Source organism: Trematomus bernacchii, unplaced genomic scaffold (assembly GCF_902827165.1).
Source record: "Trematomus bernacchii unplaced genomic scaffold, fTreBer1.1, whole genome shotgun sequence".
Lineage (NCBI taxonomy): Eukaryota > Metazoa > Chordata > Actinopteri > Perciformes > Nototheniidae > Trematomus > Trematomus bernacchii.
This window is the reverse complement of record NW_022987698.1, coordinates 13,158,158-13,173,008: the sequence shown is the minus strand read 5'-3', so window position 1 is coordinate 13,173,008 and position 14,851 is coordinate 13,158,158. Positions and strand designations below refer to the sequence as shown.

Sequence of the window (14,851 nt, the reverse complement as noted above, 5' to 3'; positions counted from 1 at the left end):
TAGGACAACTCAAAGTGCAACTCTCTGCACTAGATTTTTGGGTTTTAAGGCCAACTAAAACTCTTCAAAGGGGCCCTATTATGCTCATCCTAAGTAGAGAAAACATGCTGACTAAGAATGTGGTGATTGTTATATCATGACATATTATGCTCATTTTCAGGTTCATGTTTCTATTTGTATGTCTCTACTGTGACATGTTTACATGCTGTCATGTTCAAAAAGCTCTTTATTTTCCCCCTTACTGCCTGTGCTGCAGCACCTCTTTTCACCCTCTGTGTGAAACCAGAGCCCAGTCTGCTCTGATTGGTTAGGTGGCCGGTTCTGTTGTGATTTGTCAACCTCTTAGATACAGTATGTCCTGCCCATTAGCCTATCACCTGGCAGTGGTTTATTAACGTTGGTTTAACCTTAACCAGTAATCAAATCACAACCAACTGAATCATTTGCATGCAATTATTGTAATGCTAACATTTCAGAGTTTGAAGGCTGACAGTGTGTGCACTGAGGGAAACGTATTGTTTGGGTATTAGCGTTTTTCAATTGCCCAACTAAGAGCCATATTATTATCATGTTTACAGTGGCTGTGCGAGAAAAAGTCAGATATTCAGCACTTGTTGGCAAAGTAATAAATGCTCCTACACTACTATGCTTTAATAGCTCTCCTGTTCCCCGCATATACTTTTTTTTTTCTTTATATTAGAATTTGAGAGTTTATCCACAGGAGTAAACTATGAGTACATACTGAAGGTTAGTAACCTAAACTGTTGACTTTTTATGTACATATGTATGGCTTTTAAGTGGCTTTCCCACAATGCAAAAGTGTCTTCTTCCTGAGTCTTTGTTCAGCCGAGCATTTATGTAAGCCATAGCAAGTTACCTTGTACTGAGGATCTCTAAAGTGGTTGTCTAAACACGCCAAAGTGGATCCTGTTGAGAGGAGTGACTACTGAACGACTGAACGCCTACTTAGAGAAGAACAAAGATGGCAAGGAGAGAGCATATGAGTAGCTCAGAGTACTGCACAGGAACTGGGAATAGCAAATAATGGCCGATTATAATGGATCCCATCTCCTGGCTTCTGTTGGGGACTGGATAAAAAAAGAGGCAGGGGAAGACAAAAAGAGAACGATTGCGATAGACAAGCCAGAGCCCTGCTGAGAGAGACTGAGCAGTAGAAGGAGAGAGAGAAAGAAAGAAAAGGGAGAGTGATGATGGACCTCACCCATGAAAGACTTGGCTGGGTGCCGGCAGGGCAGCGGCAGTCAGAGGAGTGGGCCTAATGCTTCAGAGCCAGGGAGAATGTAACTGTGCCAAGCCAAGCTAAAGTGACAGCTTGAGCAGCAGAGCTGTGCAGATCACTTCTCCCACATCTCCCAGCTTCCTCGTCGGCTGTCACACCAGGCCTGCAGGGCCAATCTGCTTACTCAGATGTTTGGTGGAGCCAGATGTCACGCTCACAGGAGAGTCCCCAAATTCCCTTCAAGGGGTTCCCTATTTGCTGAGTTCTTGTGATAATGTCATTAGCAACTACACTGACAAGAAGAATTCCCACCCCTACAACATCCAAGCTGTACATTTGTATTTAAAACTTGAATAATGTAGAGTGCTGATATCCTACCTGCAGATGGAGTTTTTGTAAAAGAGGTCACATTTAGCAATGTCAGCTGAGAGAGAGTAATCTCCTGTTGGGAAAAAGAGCCAATCCTGGTCGTGTGATAGCAATCTAATTGAGACTGGGCCTGGGTGTCCGGTGGGTGGACTGGCACTGAGCCTCGTGGCTGGGGGTGACAGGTGGCACAGTGGGTGCCCAAACCATTCTGACACTACCCAGGGTGCAGCAGTGGCATATTGCAGGGTAAAGCAGTGAGCAGACCGGCTCTGTCTCCATCACTAACACAATCACAATCATCCTTGCTCTCCTTATCTGTTTGGTTATACTAAGTACCAATCAACAGGCTACAAACATGCTTCCAGAGTATATTCCGCATGTTGCATGTATTCCAATATGCTTCCTGCTGAGAAATGCACCTGCACACTAGCCAGCATGCATCTCAGACAAAGAAGCACACACATAGAGGAGCAGAAACACACACACACACACACACACACACACACACACACACACACACACACACACACACACACACACACACACACACACACACACACACACACACACACTCCCGCATAGAGCTGAGCCTTTGCTCTGCTTGTGAGAGAGTGGGACCGCAGCAGGGCCCCCCTGTACTGAGTCGGTCCCCTCCTGTCTGTCCGCGAGTGTCTCTCTGCAGTCAGGCAGCACATCACAGCCTCCACACTGCAAACAGACTGAGGACGTGGAGAGAATCCTGACTGCTGCCTCAAAGGCACCAGCCTACGTGTGACAGCAGTTCATTAACATCCTCCTTTTACTGCGTCTGCTGGAGGAACCACAGGCACAGATACATGGGGCCATACTGGCAAGAGATAGATACAGAGTTCAAATTTCACAGTTTAACCAAATGTGTTTGTTGCTTCATCCTCCAACCCCACTCGCAGGGCACACATGAAGGGACATTATTGTAAGCCTGCAGCCTCTGTTTTTTCATGGGCCCTTTTATGGACGCTGTGCAGGCTGCCTTCAAGGCGAATGGCAGACCTTACATCCTCAGTGTGACTGATTTGGCACCATCTCATACCATCTCCATAGTTCATCCTGGCAGAGAATCTTACCCAAACAGACATGCTCGCAAACAGGCTCTGGAGAGTCCTTATGACCTTCTTTCAGCGTCTGGACATCAGAGGGGATGCTCTGATTGTTCTCCGTGTGGTGGGTAGGTGCACGGCAGCATTTGCTTTACCCAAATTACAGAAGAAGATAATTAAATTCCTTCTGTCTCTTGTGGCATCCAGCCTTCGAGTTTTGCTTTAATTCGTCCAGATATTTATAGATATCAACCTCTCAGCTTTCCCCCCATTACAATGGAATTTCATTTGAGGGGATCTCAGCTTTGGCAAATAACTAAAAGGTTTAAACAACTAAATGTCTTTTCAGGATCTGTGTGATAGTCTTTTTTTTTGGCTGAGCTGCAGGAAACGTGGACCAGCCTAAAGGCCGCTACACACCCACCTGAGACCAAAGAACGCGTACCGAAGGCGTCCCGACTTTTACGTCAGCTTCGTCGCCTGCGTCGGCTGCGTCGGCTACGTCGTCTGTGTCGTCTGTGTCGGCTACGTCGCCTGCGTCGGCTACGCCGCCCGCTACGCCGCCCGCCACGCCGCCCGCCACGCCGCCCGCTACGCCGCCCGCTACGCCGCCCGCTACGCCGCCCGCTACGCCGCCCGCCTACGAACACACCGCAAATACTTCAGTCGACGAGTGGCAATAACTGTCCTTACCAGCAGGCAGCGGTAGTGTGAACAGACAATCAGAGTGATTGCTTGGGCCAACTTTCTCTGACCTCCCGCGGCCGATTCAACATGTTGTTGCGGGAGGCGTCGGGAGGTGTGAAAAGGTGCCGTAAAGAGACGACGGTGCGGGACACACCAACCTGAGTAGGGCGCCGCGAATGCCCGACTGCCTCTGACGGCCTCTGACGGCCTCTGACTCCCAAAATCGGGCTGGTGTGTCCGGGCCTTTATAAACCAAAAGTCTGTCACAGAGAGAGTCAACGAGTGTGTCAACAAGTGTGTTAGTGATGAAGTCACATCATTGGTGGGTCGAATTGGAGTTTTCCCAATGGCTATTGCTCTTTATAAAATAAACTGCGCAAAAGTATTTCTGCTGGTAATGTCTTGAAGCCCCTCTAGAGCCAAGTGAAGTTCCTATATCTTGCTCCCCAATATCTATGTAAAGAGAACAGGGTTAGCCTGGAGTGAGCATCAATATTGCCCCTGAAGGCAAACATAAATTCTCCAGTGCTTCATGCCCAAAATCTTGAAGCTGAATCAGGAAAGTTATCTGGCTATGTTTTCCCTAAAATCAGCATTTAAAGCTGTTAGCCGGTTCATAAATGGCATGGGATGCAACCAGAGATGGGGTCGTTACTAAAAAAAAGTAATATATTACATATTACATATTACTTTAAAAAAAAAGTAATATATTACACTACTTCGTTACTCTCTACATAAAGTAACTCGTTACTTTACTCGTTACTTTACTCGTTACTTTACTCGCAGGGCCGGCCCGCCCCTCCCTACAGGCAGATCACGCAGACTGCTAAAGTTTCAAATGTTCTCTTTAGTTCAGTTTCCATTGTCGCATAAGACTGATCCAGATAGCTCTGACTATGGCTGTCCTCTGTCTCCTGCTATCTGTATTTTGCGCAGTATATCTCTGAACGATGCGATGGTGATTCCACTGTGCAAATGGGCAACATTACCTCTACTATGAAGGATGCTACAAGCCTGTCCATCTCTGCTTTGGTTACCGGTCCTCCAAATTCTAATTTGTGCCGCTTCGGAGTCGGCGGCGGCGGCGCACAACATCCTCACTCTGGGTTCGGGGGTCCTTAGCTATTAGCTTCACCTTAGCATGTGTTCTTTGCAGGTGTTTGTTGAGGTTTGACGTGGTGTTTACAGCAGTGGATAACAGCTTCTGGCCTGGACACAGTTTGCACCTCACCGTCACATTCCTGTCTATTCTTCGGACGAACTCAAAATAATGGGCATACCTCCACCCCTCGAAAGTTATCGCTGACTCAGCCATGTTTATGCAGCACTGCACGTGGATATGTGGACGCGCAAGTCGCGCAGATTACGTACATATAAACCTGCGGCGGAAACCCCTCTTGTCTGTCAGTGTGATTATGACTGATTTTATAAAAGTAACGAAGTAACGCGTGTCGGGGCAATGTTAGTAACTGTAGTGTGATTACTGAATTATAAAAGTAACGCGTTACACTACTCCGTTACCGACAAAAGTAATATTATTACAGTAACGCGTTACTGCGTTACACCCAACTCTGGATGCAACCTAGGTCTATTTAACAAAGTAACATAAACCATTTCCTCTCTGTGTGTTTGCAAGCGAATGAAATCGGATGGAAAAACTTTAGATGAGTGATCCGGAACAACAAATGGATAAAAAGGCATGATTACATTGGTTAAATTATTAAATTGATATGGTCCTGAATTATTTGACTTGAATGTAGCATAAATAGATCCTCTTGTGCTTTTTGGGGTTTGTCTTTTTAGACTCCTTTGTTTACGTCTGTAACATAGTAACTGGGCTCTGGTTTCAGACAGAGGGTGAAAAGAGGTGCAGCACCACAGGCAGTATGAGAAAAATAAAGAGATTTTTGAACATTAAAGCATCGATGTCATAGTAGAGGCACAAAATACAAATATCAACCTGAAAATTAGCACAAAATATCTTCTTTAACAATGTCATATGATATGTTATTTCAGTACACTTAAAAAAAAAAGTAATCCTGAGATCACTTCAGAAAACTGCATATTATAATGTATTATCTAGGAATTTGACATTATCAAAAATATTTTTCACAATAATAATAATTTATTTAATTTACGTTACATATATTAGACACAATGGCATGTTGACTGCAATCGGGTCAAGGTGGGATACCTACAGTATAGCAGTTTTCAAAAATGTGGCACATATACAGTATACAAGGTTTTGACCTAGTCTAGCCCACTCTCCTTAGTTTATAACAATGTACTTTTCAAGAAGCCAGTGTTCCCATAAGTTCTGTTAAATCTGTGTGTTTTGTTGTATAACGGTGAGTGAACAGCAGTGCAGTTCTGCAACCCACCCCAACCTCTGCTCCGCTGTTTTTCCACAGGCACAGCTTGATTTTTTTTTCTCCTTTTCTCGCATTCACACATGTAGACACATTCACACCTGGAAGCGACCCAGAATAACCACAGTCCTCTACTTTGAGCCAGTTATCAGGTGCAGCAGGGCTGGAGCTGAACGGCACCTGTGGTACCATTTGTTTAGTCAACTGTAGTGGAAACCTTTGTGTGGTATTTTATACTCACATACTGTTTGACCTAGATACATTTCAATATAGAATTTTTTTTAGGATTTGTTTTATCGTGAAACACCATTATACCATATACCATTACACCATTTTTTTCTTGACCCCTTTAACAAAAGTCATACTGATTAATTACTTCTGATGTAATCCAGTTATTTGATGCCACGCAAGGCTGTCAGAATGCGTTAAAGTTAAAGAAGTAAATGCCCAGATCTGTGACTGAGTAGATATTTGAGCTTGACATTAGGCCCTATTGGCTATCAATTCCGCTCTACTCAATGCAATGACATTGAACAGGATTAATGTGAGTTGCTGCATTAACTTTTCATTTTTACAGTAACACCCTCTGGTAATCAACTTCAGAATAAATCATGCACTTAAAATACATTTATACTCAACAACCTTGTTAAGCGCATATTTATGCAAGGTTTGTTATAATTCTATGGTTTAGCAGAGTTTTTAAACAAGGTGACAACCAGGCATTACACTCTGAACATGTTTGAAATGTTGACCCAGATTTGTAAAAAGTGCTCATTATGCTGCATCACTCACAGCAATAATGTTTGAAAGTCCTGTTAGCGACTCATCGAATGGCAGAAAATAGATGGATGTCAAAGTGTGGGGGTGGGTAGTAACAGGAAAACTACTTAGGGAATGACAGTCTAAATATGCATTTCGAGTGACTGTCACTTTTTACCTCACATTTTTCACAAACACCTCAAAAACAGCCAGTAACTGATCCCACGTATAACCAGGAATACCATGTTTTTGTTATTTTCAGGATTATCTATCTTAAGTCTTTTATCCACACTACATTTTTGCAGGCATTCTTATCACCTCTTTAAGTAACATCCCCAACTTTAAGTATTACTGCCGCATCAAGCTGGCGAGGAGGCGGAGCAAATCTACATGTAGATTCCTACAACAATAACATTAACATTTTGCCGTGAATTAATTGTAATACTCGTATCAAAATGATTCCGAAATGACGAAATACTGAAACTGCTTGTAAAAAAAGTGTGTCCGCAAGAGAGCCAGCAAAACTCTTTTAAAATGCGTGTTTTGTGAAAGGAGATCGTAACAATCAGGCTAGGCTAAGCTATCGTTGTAGCTGTCAACACTCAAATGTCTCGCTCGAGTTGAAAAAACGTTTGGAAAAAAAGAATCAATTGACGCAAAATTCTTATTCCTATTGGCAGCAATCGCGCCATTAAAATCTATCTCTTATATTAATAAGTCCAATCTGATTGTCAAGTTGCTCCAGTATGAAATAAACAAGCTCCCCTTAGGGACACTGAACCGTCTCCTTTAAATCATCTCACTATTTGCCGAGGATGCTGTGTCTCTGACTGTTTCTCTCTCAGGAGGGTTGAGGTGAACTGAAGGATGGGTGCATGACAGGCTGCCACTCAGCACTCACTCCTACATCTGTCCCGTCCTTGTGCATTAGTGTCACATGTGTGCCTCGGCGCTGACCTGCTCCCATAAATCAGCCGGGCCTCGCTCCTCGCTTCGCTCCCTCTGCCCTCTGCCCTCTCCCTTCCATTTTTTTTTGACTCTCGTACCTCTCAGCCCTCCTCGTCTCTCCTCCGCCTTCATTCCCGGGTCTAGTTCTCTATTCTGGCGGTACACCACACCTGCACTGCGGCTGTCAGTCAGCGAGCAGGAGGGAGGAATCGGAGACTGCGTGTAGCATGTTTTTCAGGCTGTGTGGGCATGGAGTGTTGGCCATTGAATCCAACCAAGTGAATAGTTGTATTTTCGTCACACTCCATCTCCCGTTCTGTCTTCAGCAAATTGCCTCTGCTATATTTTAACAGCGAAAGGCGTGAATTACACCTTTTACAAAAGCTCCACTTTTTCAATATGTCAAGGACATTTGACATCTTACTTACTTTATTCTCTTCCTGACTGCAATCTCTCCGTCTGTCTTTCTCTCTGAGTGCGAGCGACTCGACCACTTTTCTTCCTTCCTCTGTGAAATGACAGTGAATTTGCAGCGGGCAGTGGCAGGTGACATAATCAGAATTCAGGCTCCTCACTGTTCTCTACTTTGTTACCTTTTAATGACATCTGAATGTGAAATGTTCTTTGTTATGTGTCCCTGAGACCCCCTCTTTTCTTTTCACCTGCTCTCCAGCACTTTCCCTTTCTTTTTTCTCCATCGCCTCTGAATCACAGTGGAATAGTTGTACAGGTGACAGAGCCATTATTTTGAAAAGCAGCTTAGTGCTTCAAAAAAGACATCTCATTCTCGGTCCGACAGCTTACCTGTAGTTCCAATAAAGCCTGACCAATCCCGACTACAGTGTGCCTCTGAATGGACAGACAGACTGCTGAGTCATTGCTAACTCAGAGCCGAGCCTGCCACTCACACTTTTACCTGCTCAGCATTAGGAACTTATGTTATTTTAGTTGGCAGGATAGGGGTACAATATTTCAACACAAGCATGGCTATTAGACTAACATGCTGATGAAAACTTTACTAAAGTATTGCTAGAGGAAGCTCAATGTCGAGTTGGGAATGTACAGCTGGGAGTTGAGGTTGTATACTTCTCTATTTAGCAAGTAACACAAAGTGTGCATGGTACTTTATATAGTTCATCCTGTTGTTGGTTTTAGGGCATGGCGCTCAGTTCAGGCCACACAGAAATCTCCCATTGGAAACGTTTCTCTGTGAGAGACTTTGCATTGCGGGGCTCACTTCGTTATTTGGTATTGACTTTGGTGCTTTTCTTATTCGCTGGTGAAACTCCCTTAAATCACTCTCGTAAGATACCCAAGGTTATCTCTTGGTCATTCCCAAGTTTGTAATCCCTTGTGCTATTCAGATGGAGTGACCATGACGTAAACAAAAAGATGTGATGAGAGCTGATTTGTCCATGTGGGAATGAATTGAGGTCTCTGTCTCATGAAATTATACCCATTGTGCTTCATAGCATGTTTTTATATTTTGTGATATACCGCAGTATGTCTTTCTTGGATAGCTTTCCCTCGTTCTACCCTGGCTTAAATAATAACACAGCAGCTTGGATGGTCAGATGGAATCAGACTTACCTGGTAAAAGTGTGCACAGTTGCAGTTTGAGAATGATAAACAAAAATCTGCATCTTGAAAATGAAGTGAAGGAGAGAACCTATGACTCAACCTGGTGGGCAGTTATTATGTGTACAGCATCTAGGACAGTGGTTCTCAACTGGTGGGTCGCGACCCAAAAGTGGGTCGCGGACCCGTTTCAAGTGGGTCGCGGATGTGTGAGTGAAGAAAAAAAAGTTGAAAAAAAAATTGCAATTTTTTTTTTTTTTTTTTTGGGAAAAAATGCAAACTTTTATTTTGAAGGACCGATTTTCTAACGCTGTGCATTCAGTAGGCGTTGGACTGGAAGTACCGGAGACCATAAATGGTTTTGAAAACTTCTGTCACGTAGTGATCATCTTCTCAATAAAACATCTCTGCTGATGTTTTTTCGAGTCTTCTGGCCAATCAGAATCAAGATTGTTGGCGGAAGTCCCCACGGAGAATAACTGAGGTAGAACTATTCTTTATACATCCATGGGTACAACTTCAGATAAAAATGAACACATAATGAAATATGACCCCCTGTTTGATGATTGACAGGTCACAGAACAATGGGAGCTATCTACCCTTACCCACAATTTAAAGTAAGTCACACAGACTATCTCCTCTTTACTCTTCTCGCAGCAAGATGTCAGAACAAAGTGAAAAACAAACAATGGCATAAAATATTATTAATATATCAGGTAGTAATAGATTTATTTATTTTCTTCTCAGAGTGTACCAGAATGCGTAGTTTATGTTAGTATTTCTAAAAATCTCCTGGGGGAGAATCCCCACAGACCCCCCTGCTGGGGTTGGGTTTTCAGCATGTGTGCCTTTTTATATAGTTCAGCTTTGATTCCATCATCTCATTAAACCTTGTTTAAATGCATACTTTAGTTCTGTGAAGGGATATAAGGGGTATATGCACTGTACTTCACTTTTATTAATATTGTATTCTGAAAAGCGTATATATTACAGCACGATTTTTTGTTGAATAGATTTGAGTGCTTCAAAATGTTGGGTCACGATGTATTGACCAAGTAAAAAGTGGGTCCCGAGGCCTGACCAGTTGAGAACCACTGATCTAGGACACACTATGGGGTCCAGTGTCTTGCTGAATAGCACCTCAAATTGATCACCTTCCGGTTCTCATCCCAAGTCCCTACACACTGCCACATTGGTCTATACTGCTGAGAATATAATTTTTTTTTTTTGCACTTCTTTGATAGACAAATACTTGTTTAGCTCACAGCATGCTTCATTCCAGGGTCCCAGCACTTCCTTGGAGCGAAAAATAACAAAATATCCATCTCAGATATCTGAGCGCTTGATTCTGGGACACATAACGAGTCAGGCTATAAAAACACAGTTTGACTGACTTTTATTTGTTTACCTCAAGTTGTCTTCTGCTTTGTAGCCCAGTATTAGCCACATACAATGTGTGTCTCTTTCTCCTCGCGAAGAGAGACCTGAGACCTGATAAAAGGAGACACAAAGCCAATGGCTTGTGGCGGGCTAAGTAAGAGTGTTAACTTTTGGCAACTTCAAAGGAGTCGCAGTCCTCTGGTGAACAGTAAATAAACTAAAGTCCCCTGTCTCTACCTGTATGTCTTGATAACACATGTTTGATGTGAGAATCCGATTGATAGAAACATAATATACATATATGTATATATAATAATCAGTTCCAAATATATCACTTTAAATTGAAGCCATTTTAAATAAATCTTTCATTATTTTACACAGAAAAGGGGCTTTGGTGTATTGGCGCATAACATTGAACATATAAGAAAAAATAAAAGCAAGCAAAACTAAATTCAAGGAACTTTAAATAGGATAGGCTTAGACAATCTGCGCAATTTAAGACATCTACTGTACATTTTATCAAAAATTAAAGTTATTTTGTTTTATGTTCTGTATGCGCCTTAGTAACTAATTTGTGCCTTTACTAATTCTTCATTGCAACTGCTAAGAAATATGCTCTTACCCACACCTGTAAGCAAAATGTCGACATCGGCAACATATTTACCACTTGTCAAAATCACCTAAATTAGCATACGGACAGAGGCAAAATGCAAATTCCTGTCTACAGATGTTTGATCTGACATGTTAAAAGGCTTTAAGGGATATATGTCCGCATCATTTACACCGAAGAGGAAGACAGGATATTTGTCAACACTGTTAACTTTAAATTATGCATTCATAATGTAAATATATGCATATTTTAGTCAGTATAAAGCATAAGACGAGACATCTTGGTAGATTATTCTCTTTTAAATTACTCAACTGTTGAACGCCATTATTAATTCATGAACAGTAAACACCAAGTGTGTTTTTAGTTTTACCAGAATATTGTGTATTCTATTTAGAGGTAAAAATAATGTTATACCAAATACAATGAGCGCATTTACATGACATTAACTGTTTTTCAGACCTGGTTATGATCATATTGTGTATTCTGGTCAATTATATCACATGTTAAACACAACATATGCCTGTGCCAGCCACACCAGGGGCCGTAGGACCCAGAGCTTCCCTACTTCTAAGACAAATAGTTCATAAACTAAGTAAACTAACAAATCCGCCAAAACTGCACTACCAGATTGTCCATCCTCAAAAGGAGCAACAAAAAAGAAATAAAGGCAGATAAAGAATAAAATCCTAATCTCACGACTGAGCGTTGCGGTGTCTCGCAGCAAAACAAGAGAGAGTGATCTTTCTTCTTCAACCTTTCTTAAGTATCAGCGATGCTGGCAGATCTGGAACACCTGAGCAAAGGCGAAGTCCAAAGCAGATCAGGAGCACCTGGTCTAAAGGTACAAAGCGTTAACAAATACTAAACACTACACTTTACATTTACTAACTCTTGAGAACTTAACAACTCATTTATTCTCCGTTGCGATCGCCCAAAGAGCTTAGAATAACATTGTCATGGTAACCTCTTTGGTTACACACTCTACGTACTAAGCTATTACTGAAAGTAGCTAATTGATAAAGCTGTGCATCTTTTTCATTAGGTAAGACAAAACTCAATTTCTTTGTCGCTCCATAGTTTTTTTTCCTGTTGAACCACGTGGCTAAACCCTCATTTTATGGTAAACATGCAACAGTACCCCGATTCATTTTAGACTCCTCTAAATTGCATACTCCGGTTTCTTCAATAAACAGGCAAAGGGCTTATTCCAGTTTCTGAAAACATAAACAGGAAACTGGGAAAACACAATTATATACAAGTTATTCATGTCTATGTAAACACAATCTATGTTCTGAACATCAAATGCTTGAAAGGCACCTTCTGAAAAACATGTAACTTTCTCTTTTGCAAAGAATGAATTCATTGCTTTCACAATGATTTCCAAAACCGATTCCCAGTTTCAAGGCAAAAAAAGGTTTCATACCACCTCTGTGGCGTATAATACACTTGCACTCTGTCAATCTGTACGTTGGGTATTCATGCCCTTTTCTCTTTTATTTAACCAGGTAACGGGCTTATTCAGAATGAAATTGCCTTTTCTAGAAAGGCCAGGAGAACTGTTGAACGAAACACAAAGACAATAATCAGAGTGTCCACAGATTGACATGAGTTTTTTGTATGTATCTAAAAAGGCCAAAGTCACGTTTGTTTAATACAGAGATTCTATTTGTAGTTAGCATAATCATAAGCCTTCGAAAGGGTTGATATAAACAGCCTAAAGGGGGTGTTTCATTACATTTGAAATAATTCATTTATTATATATTCTGACCTGTAAACTTGCATCATAACTGTATAGAGAGATACAGTCCCTCTCAGACGCAGTAGCAGAGCAGATCTTCTGTAAGATATGGACTCCTACTGTGTCTGAGCTTGAATTTGCACCAAAAAGCCGTTACCTATCACAGCCTGTACCGGTCATGCCTATTCCCAGCGGGTAGCGATTTACTGTGACCTGGAGGTGCATAGCCGCGGGAAGTCATTTTACTTAGGGGGTGCGGTAAATTGTCAACGGGGGCGGGGGGTGCTCGTGAATTGTCAACAGCGCAACTTCAATGATGCCGTTTAAAAACACATTAAGGGCGGTGCCGGCCGTGAGCGAACCGAGCCGGCCGTCGGCCGTCAACGGCCCTTGATGACCGGCCGTTCTGTGATTCTCCAGATTCTAGGGGGTGTGGTCGTCCCAACCTTCCCTGGATGTTGCAGGCAGAAATCAACAATCACTAGACCGAACCTATAGTGGGGATAGTGGTGGTCTAATGGATAGTGAGGTGGGCTGAAGATCGGAAGGTTGTGAGTTCAAATCCCGTTCAAATCCACACCACACCACCACTAGTGTGCCCTTGAGTAAGGCACTTAGTCCTTAGTTACTCCAGGGAGAATGTCCCTGTAATTGGTAATTGTAAGTCGCTTTGGATAAAAGCGTCAGCTAAATGAAATGTAATGTAATGTAACCTCTGTGAAGCTTGCTAACAGGCAAGCAGCTGTTCACACAGGAAAAAAAACAACTTGATGTATTAAACTTAAAGGAGAGGTGTCATGGCCATTTCCACTGATCATAATTCCATTGTTGAGGTATACTAAAATAGATTTATACTGTGCATTTTTCCAAACTCACATTGGTTTCTCATACAGCATCTCTGTAAACTACTTGTATTCACTGAATTTCACTCTCTGCCTTTAACGGCTCGCTGTAGCTCCCAAAGCTCCAGCCCCCACCCTCCCTGTGAGCACAGTGTGCTCTGATTGGTCGGGACGTTGTGAATCGCTCTGAGCTCCGTGGAGGTGTTGTTTCCTTGTTTAGGATACATAGCGAAACACAGCCAAACTCATCCTGAGCACACACAAACTCACATCCGAAGTAAAAACAATAAGTGTGGCTTGATATTCAGTAAGAAAAAGGTTGATAAACGCTGTGAGAATGGGTCTGCAGAGAGAATTTCGCCGCGATCCCAACTGTCTGTTATCAGCCTGCAGCCAGGGAGGAGAAATCAGCAGAGCTGCCTGCTCCCTGCACACACATGTGTGTGTGAGGAAGTCCGTGGATTGGTCAATTTGGACCAATCAGCGGGGGCTTCACGTAACGGCTCCGCGGACGTAACGGCTCCACGGATTGGTCCATTTCGTTCCGGGTACGGCTTGACATCATGCCGTCCCGGAAGAATCAAATGGACAATGACGTATCTCCAACGAGGCGTTTTGGGGAGGTATTTTCTGTGTTAGAGTTTTACTCGCTACAGGGTGTACTTTGAGGGTTTTGACTCTGCACACCGTTCACATGCATAAAAACCTTCATAACACACAAGGGGACGGGTAATAACCGGAAAAGCATGACACCTCTCCTTTAAAGTGCCATGAAATGAAAACTGTATTTTCCTTGTTGGTGCCCTGTTTCTCTGACTCTTTCTGGTTTGTATAGCACTTCCCATTTTGTTGTGATATTAAACCCTGTAGTATAGTCAACCTGATGTTCAGAAGAAAGTAGGACGAGATGTTTTAAAATGAAGGCTAAATAGTTTCAATTTAATACATAGGCGTCGGTTTGTTTCTTTCTGAGGTCATTTCTGCTTGTTGTTACATGGATAGAGAAAACAATGCATGTTGCAATCATGTCTTTTGAATCTGGAGCTCGACCTGTATAATGTCCCTCTGCTATTTTCCTTTTTGGCAATGGAGGCTTAAATATCTGCACAATCCTCTTTTCTAACAGCCTGCACATTTGTAATTGCTTACAGGTTATCCACTCTGTTTTATTGATATTTCCATAGTGCAATATTAACAATTTCTCCACATCAATAACGTGTAAGCAGGTGATTTGGCATAATTAAATTATTGGAAG

At 42.4% G+C, this 14,851-nt stretch overlaps 1 protein-coding gene across 6 annotated transcripts in view; it reads left to right on the top strand.

Moving 5' to 3' along the window:
- Positions 1-14,851, top strand: part of arhgef10la (Rho guanine nucleotide exchange factor (GEF) 10-like a) — a 133,629-nt gene that overhangs the window by 51,711 nt on the left and 67,067 nt on the right. The window lies entirely within an intron of this gene.